Source organism: Lepidochelys kempii, chromosome 1, assembly GCF_965140265.1.
Source record: "Lepidochelys kempii isolate rLepKem1 chromosome 1, rLepKem1.hap2, whole genome shotgun sequence".
Lineage (NCBI taxonomy): Eukaryota > Metazoa > Chordata > Testudines > Cheloniidae > Lepidochelys > Lepidochelys kempii.
Genome location: NC_133256.1, coordinates 52,128,188 through 52,142,509, shown reverse-complemented (window position 1 = coordinate 52,142,509; position 14,322 = coordinate 52,128,188). Strand labels below are relative to the sequence as shown.

Here is a 14,322-nt window from a genome sequence, read left to right as displayed (position 1 = left end):
AGAAGTGATCAGCAGCTAACATATTAATGTGTTTTGAGGAGATTTTATCCTGAGGAGTGGAACTTGAGAAGGAGGGTCAGGGTTCAAGAGGGACCTGATTTCTTGTAACATTGTGGGCTTAGGAATGCAGGCCCAGCTAGGCTGCTACCCCACAAATTGTATTGCCTCAGCATATACACTGGCCTCTCAGTGTCTTCCCTATAACTCTGCTTTGTGTGCCATATTGATTACCACTAATGATAAAACTGGCACCTAGACATATGCTAGAAATAGCACAGCTTCATTTAGATGTGTAAAGACAAAAAGGGCCAAATCCTGCTGACCTTAATCAAAGGAGCAATTCCTTGAATTTCAGTGGAAATTCCCATAGGAATAAGACCAGCAGGATTTTATCCTGAAAATTAACTTCTTTGCAAATGGTAATCACTGGCGAGATGCACAGGGGATTGATAAGAGGTTATGATATGGAAAATGCCAAAAATTGTTAAAGCACATCTGTACTGGCTTAAAAAACTCCCCACATGGTTCAGTTCATCCCTGGAAATAGGAAATCTCACTTTGATACACATGCAAAGACAAGGGAATACTGATCATTAAAGGTCTCTTTGAAAGTGATAAATTAAAGACCTTTCATATGTGCAAAACAGAATTCTCTCTCTTTTAAGATAAAATATGGGAACATGGATTTAAAAAAAGGTCCTATTCCCCTCCTGCAAGTAAAGAGTAACTACCTCTGAAGGCAATGGCCTTCTCTACATGAAGAATTTGAAGCCGTATTCCTACCTTTGGTCTAGTCCCGTGCAGCACCCCCAGTGTTAGGAAAGACTGAAGCACAAATGTACAATGTGTGCAGGCATTTTTACCACTGTATCACCTGGACCTGCTCTGACATGGTGATGCCCTGATGTCCATTCTAAGTTAGCACTTCTACTCCAGTCCAGTGGCATGATTTTCCCTCCACGCTTCATCTCAGACTGTCTTTGCACTGCTATCTTTCTCCCAAATGTAATTTATATAGTTAGGAAGTAATGTGTTGAATTCAGCCTGGACGTAAGCAGGCGCAACTTGATTGGCCTCAGAGGAATTAGACCTGCTTATTGGCATGGCTGAATTTGGACCAATATACCTTGACCTCATCAGCATATTAGGTGAAGGATGAGGCAGAGGTCCACTGCTGTGTTTCTGCATTGCCTGCTGCTTCATACAACTTCCCAGGGGCCCTATTCTTTGCATGATAAGACCCCCACTGCCTACTTCTCCACTGAGAATTTTAGCAATTCCCTCACCAGTGGTCTAGCGCCAATGCATGATGCTAGCCTGGTGGAAGTGGCAGAGTAGAGCTGCATAGGGATTTTTATCACTGTGTCAACTAGATCTAGGTTTGGTCAACATTTGATGTTGCATGAAATCACCATCATTTCCCTTGTCTGTGCTGGCATCCTAGGGGCTGGAGAGCGTGTGCAAACTGCAGCCATTAATAACGCTGCTCATTGATGTTTGTTTTCAACAAAATCCCGCCCCCTTTAAAAAAAATGTTGCAATCCCCTCCTTTCTCTATTTTCAATGTGATAATCTGCAGTTGTGTATCTCAGCGCCAGAGGCTGGCCTCCCACACTGGGAGTCCCCATAGGATTCGAGAGAGCCCTGAGATGCAAGCAGGATGAGTGGCTATCAGGGCACCACCTCTGCCAGCACCATACTGAACACTGGGCAGGAAGACAATGGAGGAAGTGAGGCCCTGAGCATAGCCAGGCAGCCCTCTGTTTCTGTGGCACAGTGCCTGGCAGTGAGCGTGCATCCCTACATTTGTTGGCTTAGCCTATTTGCCATCACCAGCTTGTGCACACCACTGGACTGGACTAAGTGCCTGGGACTGTCACCTCCCCGCTGGTGGCGGCCATCCGGAGCTGTGTCTGCAGGGTTGAGTTAGGTTGGAGTCCTGACCAGACCAGCTCTTTACTCTCATGGTTCTGAATGGGGAGTAACAGGACCTGTCTTAACTCCACCCACATCTGTCTCTCCCTTTGCCTGGTCAGTCCAGAGAGCTGTCAGGTTATTGGAGATCAAGTGCCTGATGCATCCAAAAGGACGCGGAGGGGGTCCCAGGTCAGCGCTGAGCTATGCCCCTATTGCCATGACATTGGGTTTTAGTTTATTCTAGGCAATGCATTGCACCATCTGTAAAGTGCCCGCATGCAACTCCCCCGTTAGCCCTAGAAGGGACTTTCAGAAAGTTGTATCTCCAGGGATCTGCAGTCTGCAAAAAGAATGGGTCAAAGTGCATTTAAGTGTTTTCAGCTAGTTATTGGTGAAGCAAAACACAACTGATTTTTTTTATGAATACAAATTGACCCCAGTCTTTGACATAACGCTCCTGATGAATAGCTTCTGCAGCATGGCTGTGCCCAGGCACTGCTTTATGTCATCATGCTGTTTTAATACTTCCAAGAAGTGTTGGCTGGCTAGTTGGCCTTTCCCTTTAAGACTTTAGCAATGTTAGAACACACATGGTTGTGAGCTTTGAAAAACAAACAAACTGTGTTTCTAAATGGATGAGCTAACGCAGAATGAAACACCAAGACTTCATGTAGGGTTTGTGGTGCTAATTCTAGGTCTGCTTAAAAAACAGAGAGGAAATATTGTATATATTTTATGCAAAGGCAGGCTTTTTTATTATTTGTTTACTGTGGAAGTGTGGCAATTTCCTCACCTTAATCGCTGTACTGGCTACAGTAGAAGTTCTTTCTGCAAGTTGAGCAGGAGTTCAGAATCAGCTGGGATTTGATTTTAAGCAGGCAGGCTAGGAGGATGATTGAGTCTGAGGGCACAAGCTAAGTTAAGCAATGTAACTATGTAACTGACACTCGTCTGCCTGTGTTCCTTTCCCCCTGTAGAGTACAGCAGTGCACACTGTTCTCCTCAGGACCCAAACCCAGACTTAAGCACGTGGACTCCTTCCTTCTGCACATTGTCTTATTCCTAAGGGGTTTAACTTGGTGTTATAGGTATTGTCCTCATTTTGATTAAAGATGTAGGGAAATGGTGGGTTTTCCCTGGTCTAGGAGCTCTGATTAATTTGCAAACTGTATATAATTAATTTAGGCTTAAATAGAGACTGGGAGTGGATGGGTCATTACACAAAGTAAAACTATTTCCCCATGTTTATCCTCCCCACCCTGTTCTTGCCAACTGCTGGAAATGGCCCACCTTAATTATCACTACAAAAGGTTTTCTCCCCCCCCCCCTTTTGCTGGTAGTAGCTCATCTTAAGTGATCACTCTCCTTACAGTGTGTATGGTAACACCCATTGTTTCATGTTCTCTGTGTATATAAATCTCCCCACTGTATTTTCCACTGAATGCATCCGATGAAGTGAGCTGTAGCTCACGAAAGCTCATGCTCAAATAAATTTGTTAGTCTCTAAGGTGCCACAAGTCCTCCTTTTCTTTATGTGATTTTCTCTGGTATCTGAGTTTCGCGGGAAAAGTGACAGTTCTTGCATTAAAAGAGAACAGCCTCACTTTCAGCTGAAGTTTATCACACGCACTTCCATTGAAATGGTAACGGGTCAAGAAGGTCCGCAGCGGGGTAATTCTACACACACAGCAGGAAGGCAGCTAGCTAGCTACCGCTAAGAGAGAAACTATTCCAGAGGTTTCTTGCTTCTCAAAAGAAAGCAGCGGTTGAAACAATCTTACACTTCTGCAAGGTGCGATGTTACTGCAGCTGGGGATGATTGGCTCACCTTTATACTGTATGGTATACGAATGCATAATAATGAGTGCAAATATTGTAGAGTTTTATACTACTGCACCGACCCTTGTTTTTCGGGGGCGCAGAGAACCAAACGATTGTTTGCTGTTGTGTTTTCGTTGTGCATCTCAGGGCTTTGTCCATTCAGCTGTCACAGAAGGGTTTCTTTTCAGTCGCTGTTTCTGTGCTTTATTTTTTTTAACCAGTCCTTTTCGCTCTTCTTGGCGCACAGCTGAAAGGTGTAAGGACATTGATTGTTGGCTGTTCACGCCTGACTTCACTCCTGGACGTTTTTATAGAAAATAATAATAATAAAAAAATCAGCCTAAAACATTTGCAAAAGAAAGGAAAGGGTCACGCCAAACTGGCGAGGAATGCCTCTAGGCGGAGGGTGGCTGAGAGGCTGCAAGAGGCCACCTGCACCCATTGGAACGAAGCCTGCAGAAAGCTGGCTTTGCTCCTCGGTGGGGATTTCAGTATGATCCCCTGATTATCCTGCAGGCGGCGCTTTTAGGTATTTACGGTGCCTCCCCACCAGACCAAAAGAAAAAAAGTCCCTAGGAGAAGCAGCTCCGCCACACACCAAGGAGGGAAAGACAGAAAGAAATGATCGTGCGGGAAAGCTGACAGAAGAAACCAGCGCGAAGACAGTCCAAGGGGTGATCTCCTGTGAGAGGTATCTCTCCTGTGGCAGAGGTGTCTTAATACCGGAGAGCGGATCTCCTGGGCAGGAAAGCATCAAGTTCAGCTTATTTGTGTTCTTTTCCCTCTGATGTTCATGCCTCGCAGTTTCTCTTCCAACGGGAAACATTGCATGGGAAGGGACTGTTACTTTTTCCAGTCGGTATGGGATTCCCAGGAAGAGTAATGAGACACCACAATAAACAGCCCGGGAGGAATTTGCCACTCATCTGTTGCACTAAAGCGAAGCTACAGGCGCTGTCTCCTTGGGTGGAAGTGTTGAAGACCACCTGAATCGGGGGAGAGTGTCTGAAAGATGAAGAGAATAACATAGAAATGGGGAAAAGTGGATGAGGTGGGCGACTGCAAAAAAACCAAAACCATCCTAAATGGATTTAATTTATAAATGGAATTGAAATGTGCCCTGATAACAGTTGAAGTAAAAACGCTGGATAGCAACGCATGCATATAAACCAAGTAAGTTCTCACCCATTTTGGAATATTTTCTTCTTGACGCTTTGGTTTTATTGTTGTTCCTCTTAAGAGACGCCACCAATTACTGGAATTAACCAACTTTTGCCCAAATAAAAGCACGCGGTGACTACAGGGGTTTTGTACCCTCTTGGACCTAGCATTAAGCAACATTTAGGTTCCCCCCCTTCCCCCTGCTTTACATAACAAACGTGGCTTTTTTTTTTTTAATCGCAATCAGTTTAATTGTTGACATTGTAGAAAGTGCCATCGTTTGGATTATTGCAAGTGAAGTCTGACACCTGCAGGATAACTGAGTATATGAAAAAAACGGAAGGGAAACAGTTTTGTGACGACGACGAGGTGGTTCAGAAGTCGCTGGTAGACAGAATCGGGGGGGGGGGGGGGGGTTGCGTTTGCGATGCTCATAATGTGAACCAATGGATTTATGCAGAAGGCTAATTCTTTGAGACAGGGCTTTCCGGAAGGCGAGTGAAGCTGTTTAACTGGACAGAGACTGGTTGTAGAGTTAGCATGCATGTGCCTATAAGGTATAGCGGAGAGCAGCTAAGGGACCATGACCCACAGCCGTTCAGGTGAGGGCTCAGAGTGTATCAGAAATCACCTTTGTCTCATTTTAGACTTTGAATTTCGCTCACATATATTATTATTTGGCTACGGAGGTGCATAAGACAGCGCTTTCAGAAAAAAAAAAATGGTCCCACCCCAGGTACAGTGCTTGACTATGACAACTATCAGGCTATAGCAAAATATTTTTTCATGGGTTACCAACCTTGTAACTGCTAACACTCAACCTCTTGGAAGGCAGTTGTAGGGCCATTGACAGGCCATTTTTTCTTTTTTTAGGCATGCTGAACTTTCTGAAACTATGATGTAATAAAACTGCAGCACTTCAGTAACAGCATATTTTCACGTAGGAAAGGATGAGTGATTAGTGTTCTAATAATAATTTATCAGCTAAAAGCATGGGGATATCACAATAGAGTTTTAGTAGGACGTCATTTCCAGACAAGTAGCAACTCTGTGGGCTGTTTCTTTATCCTGCTATCAACTTGCTATCAGGAAGAGTTACTTCTTTCCCCGATCTGTCTTTGAAGCTTTGATACATCAGTTTTCCTATTTATCCTGACATTGTGAAGTTAAACATTGTTTCAGTTCTGAAAATCAAAGTTGATGGGGAACAACTGCACACCAAGTGCAGCAAATTTCAGGTACATCTTGTATTTTTTCAACCTTAAAGTATTGTGGTTTTTTTTAATTTAATTTTTTCCTACTAACCATTGCTACTATAAAATCCTGGAAAAAAAACATAAAGAGAATCTGGTGTGAGGAGAGAGTGTGAGGTTGATGGCAAATGAACATGATGAAAATGAGCCTGATAATGACTTATATGGTAAACAAACTGACTGAAGGAATTCACCCATGCATTGAATTTACATTTTCAAGCTCCTGAATATTTTGGCTATTTTACAGTAGTCATAATTCTGTTGAAAAGAAGCAGTTGAACCTTAAATAAACACTGACAGAAAATTTATACTAAGTAAGGGTTGAATTGTAAAATCCACTGTGATTGGCAAGACCTGCAGCTTTGTTGTTGTATTGTTATTATATTTTACAAGGCAGTGTCACTAATTTTTTTATTTGTTTTACTGGAATCAAATGAGTGAGTCCGTGTTCGCATGGCAACTGAAATTTATATTTATCCAAAGGTGCCTGATAAAAGAAGTAGTGGCAGTTCTTCCTGAACTAAAATATCTTCTAGCTAGAAGTAAATAGAAATGCTACTCCAAAATGCTTTCTGGTTAGTAGGCACTTCTAAAAAATTAAAATAAAAAGAGACCACAAAACAGAGTTCAGACAATATATTCAGAGAAGGATAGTTTCGTTATGATAAATGCATCCACATAAACTCTATGTAATATAGCATGTACACAGTTAAACAGTAATAAGTCACTAGGACCAGATGGTATTCACCCAAGAGTTCTGAAGGAACTCAAATGTGAAATTGCAGAAGTACTAACTGTGATATGTAACCTATCATTTAAATCAGCTTCTGTACCAGATGACTGGAGTATAGCTAATGAGATGCCAATTTTTAAAAAAGGCTCCAGAGGAGATCATGGCAATTACAGGCCAGTACAAGCCTAACTTCAGTACCAGGCAAATTGCTTGAAACTATAGTAAAGAACAGAGTTATCAGACACACAGATGAACACGATTTGTTGGGGAAGAATCAACATGATTTTTATAAAGGGAAATCATACCTCACCAATCTACTAGAATTCTTTGAAGGGGTCAATAAGCATGTGGACAAGGGTGATTCAGTGGATATAGTGTACTTAGATTTTCAGAAAGCCTTTGACAAGGCTTTTAAGCAAAGTCAGGGAAGGTCCTCTCATGGATCAGTAACTGGTTAAAAGATAGGAAACAAAGAGTAGGAATAAATGGTCAGTTTTCAAAATGGAGAGAGGTAAATAGTAGTGTCTCCCAGGGGTTTGTACTGGGACAGTCCTATTCAACATAATCATAAATGATCTGTAAAAAGAGGTAAACAGTGAGGTGGCAAAATTTGCAGATCATAGAATATCAGGGTTGGAAGGGACCTCAGGAGGTCATCTAGTCCAACCCCCTGCTCAAAGCAGGACCAATCCCCAACTAAATCATCCCAGCCAGGGCTTTGTCAAGCCTGACCTTGAAAACCTCAAAGGAAGGAGATTCCACCACCTCCCTAGGTAACGCATTCCAGTACTTTACCACCCTCCTAGTGAAAAAGCTTTTCCTAACATCCAGGGATGAAAGTAACTGAGGCCACTTACCGGTAGGGGTGGGACAGCTCCGGCCTCCAGAAGGGGCGGGGACTCGGGTAGAAGGGGCGGGCCTGGGGGAGTCAGCGTCCCCCAGCCAGCCCTTCCAGTTTGGCTGGCCCGCGCCGCCCCGGGCTCCTGTGTTGATTTAAAGGGCCTAGGGCTCCGGATGCCGCTGCCACCGTAGCAGCAGTGGTGTCTGGAGCCCCGGGCCCTTTTAAATCGCCGGCCCCAGGGCAGCTGCTCCCTTTGTCGGCGGCCGGGGGGGCCAAAAGGGGCAGGAGAGTTAAAGCGCTGCAGGGTCCTTTGCCGCGGCCCCGCCGACGGGAGGGCGCAGCAACATAAAAGCGCGGCGGCGGTAAAGGACCGTCCTTAAAGCGCTGCTGCGGCAGTGCTTCAATGTCCCTGCCCCTTTTGTCTCCCCTGTTGGCGGCCCTGCTGGGACGGACCCGACCAGCGGGGCCGCCGACAGGGGGAAGGGGCAGGGACATTAAAACACTGCTGTGGCAGCGCTTTAAGGATGGTCCTTTGCCAGGGCAGCGCTTTAACGTTGCTGCCCCTTCCCCCCTCTCCGTCGATGGCCTGACCAGTACAGACCCTACCAGCAGGGCATCGACAGGGGAGGCAAAAGGGGCAGGGACATTAAAGCGCTGCCGCGGAAACGCTTTAATGTGGGCTGGGTATGGGCCGGTGCGGTTCTTACCAGTACACAGTACCGGCCCCTGCCGGCTCACTTTCACCCCTGCAAACATCCAACCTAAACCTCCCCTGCTGCAACTTGAGACCATTACTCCTCGTTCTGTCATCTGCTACCACTGAGAACAGTCTAGATCCATCCTCTCAGGTAGTTGAAAGCAGCTATCAGATCCCCCCTCATTCTTCTCTTCTGCAGACTAAACAATCCCAGTTCCCTCAGCCTCTCCTCATAAGTCATGTGTTCCAGCCCCTTAATTATTTTTGTTGCCCTCCGCTGGACTCTTTCCAATTTTTCCACATCCTTCTTGTAGTGTGGGGACCAAAACTGGACACAGTACTCCAGATGAAGCCTCACCAATGTCGAATAGAGGGGAATGATCACGTCCCTTGATCTGCTGGCAATGCTCTTACTTATACAGCCCAAAATGCCGTTAGCCTTCTTGGCAACAAGGGCACACTGCTGACTCATATCCAGCTTCTCATCCACTGTAACCCCTAGGTCCTTTTCTGCAGAACTGCTGCCTAGCCACTTAGTCCCTAATCTGTCTAGCCACTTGGTCCCTAGTCTGGTGCATGGGATTCTTCCATCCTAAGTGCAGGACTCTGCACTTGTCCTTGTTGAACCTCATCAGATTTCTTTTGGCCCAATCCTCTCATTTGTCTAGGTCCCTCTGTATCCTATCCCTACCCTCCAGCATATCTACCACTCCCTCCCAGTTTTAGTGTCATCTGAAAACTTGCTGAGGGTGCAATCCACGCCACCCTCCAGATCATTAATGAAGATATTGAACAAAACCGGCCCCAGGACCGACCCGTGGGGCAATCCACCTTGATCCCGGCTGCCAACTAGACAAGGAGCCATTGATCACTACCCATTGAGCCCGATGATCTAGCCAGCTTTCTATCCACCTTATAGTCCATTCATCCAGCCCATACTTCGTCAACTTGCTGGCAAGAATACTGTGGGAGACCGTATCAAAAGTTTTGCTATTGTCAAGGAATAACACATCCACTGCTTTCCCCTCATCCACAGAACCAGTTATCTCATCATAGAAGGCAATTAGGTTCGTTAGGCATGACTTGCCCTTGGTGAATCCATGTTGTCTGTGCCTGTTCACTTTCCTGTCCTCTAAGTGCTTCAGAATTGATTCCTTGAGGACCTGCTTCATGATTTTTCCAGGGACTGAGGTGAGGCTGACTGGCCTGTAGTTCCCTGGATTCTCCTTCTTCCCTTTTTTAAAGATGGGCACGACATTAGCCTTTTTCCAGTCGTCTGGGACCTCCCCCGATCGCAATGAGTTTTCAGAAATAATGGCCAATGATTCTGCAAACACATCTGCCAACTCCTTTTGCACGCTTGGATGCAGTGCATCCAGTCCACTGGACTTGTGCTTGTCCAGCTTTTCTAAATAGTCCTAAACCACTTTTTTCTCGACAGAGGGCTGGTCACCTCCTCCCCATGCTGTGCTGCCCTGTGCAGCAGTTTGGGAGCTGACCTTGTTCGTGAAGACAGAGCCAAAAAAAGCAGAGTACATTAGCTTTTTCCACATCCTCTGTCACAAGGTTGCCTCCCTCATTCAGTAAGGGGCCCACACTTTCCTTGACTTTCTTCTTGTTGCTAACATACCTGAAGAAACCCTTCTTGTTACTCTTAACATCTCTTGCTAGCTGCAACTCCAGGTGTGATTTGGCCTTCCTGATTTCACTCGTGCATGCCTGAGCAATATTTTTGTACTCCTCCCTGGTCATTTGTCCGATCTTCCATTTATTGTAAACTTTTTTGTGTGTAAGATCAGCAAGGATATCATTGTTAAGCCAGGCTGGTTGCCTGCCATATTTACTAATCTTTCTACACATCGGGATGGTTTGTTTGTGCAACCTCAATAAGGATTCTTTAAAATACAGCCAACTCTCCTGGACTCCTTTCCCCCTCATGTTATTCTCCCAGGGGATCCTGCCCATCAGTTCCCTGAGGGAGTCAAAGTCTGCTTTTTTGAAGTCCAGGGTCCGTATTCTGCTGCTCTCCTTTCTTCCTTGTGTCAGGATCCTGAACTCGACCATCTCATGGTCACTGCCTCCTAGGTTCCCATCCACTTTTGCTTCCCCTACTAATTCTTCTCGGTTTGTGAGAAGCAGGTCAAGAAGAGCTCTGCCCCTAGTTGGTTCCTCCAGCACTTGCACCAGGAAATTGTCCCCTACACTTTCCAAAAACTTCCTGGATTGTCTGTGCACTGCTGTATTGCTCTCTAAGCAGATATCAGGGTGATTGAAATCTCCCATGAGAACCAGGGCTTGTGATCTAGTAACTTCTGTTAGTTGCCGGAAGAAAGCCTTGTCCACCTCATCCCCCTGGTCCAGTGGTCTATAGCAGGCTCCCACCATGACATCACCCTTGTTGTTCACACTTCTAAACTTAATCCAGAGACTCTCAGGTTTTTCTGCAGTTTCAAACCGGAGCTCTGAGCAGTCACACTGCTCTCGTATATACAATGCAACTCCCCCATCTTTTCTGCCCTGTCTGTCCTTCCTGAACAGTTTATATCCATCCATGACAGTACTCCAGTCATGTGAGTTATCCCACCAAGTCTCTGTTATTCCAATCAAATCATAATTCCTTGACTGTACCAGGACTTCCAGTTCTCCCTGTTTGTTTCCCAGGCTTCTTGCATTTGTGTATAAGCACTTAAGATAATTCGCTGATCGTCCCGCTTTCTCTGTATGAGGCAGGAGTCCTCCCCTTTTTCACTCTCCTGCTCGTGCACTTACCTCAAGGCTTTGATGATACAACACTACTCAAGATGGTTAAGTTCAAAGCAGCCTGAAAAGAGTTACAAAGGGATCTCACAAAACTGGGTGACTTGGCAACAAAACGGCAGATGAAATTCAGTGTTGATAAATGCAAAGTAGAAAACATTAGAAAACATAATCCCAACTATGCATATAAAATGATGGGATCTAAATTAGCTGTTACCACTCAAGAAATAGATCTTGGAGTCATTGTGGATAGTTCTTTGAAAACATCCCTTCAATGTGCAGTGGCAGTCAAAAAAGCCAAGAGAATGTGGGGAATCATTAGGGAAGGGATAGAAAATAAGAACGAAAATATCATATTGTGTCTATATAAATCCATGGTATGGCCACATTTTGAATATTGCATACAGATGTGGTCGCCCCATCTCAGAAAATGTATTGGAATTTGAAAAGGTACAGAAAAAGGCAACAAAATTTAGTGGGGATATAGAACAGTTTCCATATGAGGAGAGATTAATAAGACTTGGACTATTCAGCTTGGAAAAAAGATGACTAAGGTGGGATATAATAAAGGTCTATAAAATCATGACGGGTGTGGAGAAAGTAAATAAGGAAGTGTTATTTACTCCTTCTCATAACACAAGAAGTAGGGGTCATCAAATGAAATTCAGAGGCAGCAGGTTTAAAACAAACAAAAGGAAGTATTTCTTCACACAATGCACAGTTTATCTATGGAACTCTTTGCCAGAGGATTCTGTGAAGGCCAAGAGTATAACTTATTTCAAAAAAGAATGAGATAAGTTCATGGAGGATAGGTCCATCAATGGCTATAAGCCAGGATGGATGGGGTGATGTCCCTAGCCTCAGTTGCCAGAATCTAGGAATGAGCAACAAGGGATGGATCACTTGATGATTACCTGTTCTGTTCATTCCCTCTGAAGTACCTGGCATTGGCCACTGTCGGAAGACAGGATACTGGACTAAATGGGCAATTGGTCTGACCCAGAATTGCTGTTCTTATTTAGTGTAAGTCCTACATCACATTACAAAAAAAAAATTATCGTAGAGCATGCTTTATCAGGCACTTAAATACTCTAGTGGTAAGGGACATTTCACTTCCTAGATTGATTCCTTTATGGAAAGAATGGACCTGAATAGTTTAAACAAACTTGCCTACACAATATATCCAGATTTCATATAACATAGCACTATCCACCACAGCAGCCAGTTTTCTGTGAAGAAAGAAGCTGGATATCACAGTGATAGGTGCCTTGGAAATATTGAAGAAAGATGGATAACTCTTAGGATCTGATCCTGTAGACCTTATTGAGACAAAAGGAAGGATTGGACCCCAGGTTTCATCACCAAAATAATTTAAGGATTCTATTCCCCATCCATGGAAGATACTGGCAAAACTTCTTAGGGTGTAGGACGGGGCCCTAAGACAGAATTATTGCTGTATCTTTCCCCATATCTTTTCTTTCTGTTCAGATTGTCAGAGAGATTACTCCAAAGACAATCAAAACATACAGATGGATGTCTCTTAAATTCAACCCTACTCTCCTTCTATTGATGCTGACACCATTTCTTCTAGTAGCTGGTCTCCCTTTTCAGAAGACAGTCCATGAAGAAAGCATTCAGTCCCTCAGTACCTTTTCCTGCTTAAGGCCCAACACTGCCAGGGCCACGCTCCTCACCTGGCAGGATTGTGATCATCATTTTGAATATGCCAGGGCCAAAATATGTTGCCTGTTAACACACATGATAATGAGCAATAGCACTCCCTTTTTAATAAAGGTTAGTTTGCGTTAGACCACTAAGGCCAACCCATCAAGTACTTGTTCAAGATGACTTGTAGAAGAAGCTATGTGGCCCAGAGAGCTAAAGTACTAGCCTCTCTCTTCCAGAGATATCTGTTTAAATCCTAATTTAGGTGGCAAGTAAAAAGTGCGTTTGTCTTGTCCAACACCTGTGGAGATTTGTCTCTATCCCCCAAACACTATGTCGTTTGGCAGCCTCTTCTCAGGAAGATATGTGGGACTGGTGCAGCTGAAGTGCTGCAGGTCAGGATTGGAGTTTACTGGCAAAACAGTAGGGAAAGTCCTGCGCATCACCAATCTGTGTGACATTTGACCAGATAGGCTGTGCTATTATCCCCTTACTTCCTCAGGGCTACGTTCCCTTTTCAAATGTTAATTCAAAAAAGAAACAGATTTGCACTGGATCTGAAAAGACAACACGGAAGCTGCTAGAAAAGGCTTAATTATAGCATATTTTGAGACAAAGTAAACAAGAATGGAGGGGGGAGGCATTCACAGCAGTTGTTCTACTCAGACTAGAGCACATAATGGCTTTATTTATTGTCAGATGTATTATTATCTCTGGTCTTCTATGTGATTTCAAATCCAAGCTATGTTGGTTTACAATATAGCTGCTTCATCAGCCATTAGTTTTAAAATTACTAAAAGCAAGACAATCTAGACTTAAGATGAAAATTTGCTTTTAGTTTACCCCTTTGTAGCCATATTTTGCATCAGTGTATGGTATTAAAAATCAGTCCTTTTTTTTTAAAAGCCCCGGACTCGTTGAGGCAGAGGAAAGACAGACTTCTGCCCTTAGCTCTGATCTGAGTGATTTAACATAGACTTTGATTATATTCTGCTTATTGAGATATGATATTGCTGAACAGTTCCTTGTGGTGTAATACACTGTAAATAAAAAGGCTCTAAAAAGTGAACACACATAAAGGGCTAATAAATTAAAGCTACTTTTTTGTAACAAAAAAGCAAGGGACATCCAGGCAGAAATTCTTTCTAGGTACATTAAATGTTTGACTAATGCAACTTGAAACTGGCAAGGTAAGAAAGCACTGAAATAGGAGTTAAATACTTTGCACAGCAAGGTTTACAAGGTAATGAAAGATTATCAGGATGCTGCAGAGAAGAAAAGTAATTAATATACCTCCGTGTAGGTCATTTTCATCCCTGCAGCGCTGGGCCATTTCACAGCTTAAATTCCAGAAGTGCTGCTTCTACTTTTAAAAAAAATGTATTTCTTATTCAGATAGTGCAAGAGGTGTGCTAAAAATGTCACAGAATAAGTGCGTATAAAATAAGATTTGTCTTTCTTTCCAAATTATTTTGAA

General features: G+C 43.8%; 1 protein-coding gene across 1 annotated transcript in view; it reads left to right on the top strand.

The window, feature by feature from the left end:
* The first annotated feature begins 4,355 nt into the window (after window positions 1-4,355).
* The window catches only part of TRPC4 (transient receptor potential cation channel subfamily C member 4), a 210,054-nt gene continuing 200,087 nt past the window's right edge, over window positions 4,356-14,322 (top strand). The window contains exon 1 of the mRNA XM_073342454.1: window positions 4,356-4,911. The gene's annotated coding sequence lies outside the window, so the exon portion shown is untranslated. The remainder of the gene's footprint in view (window positions 4,912-14,322) is intronic.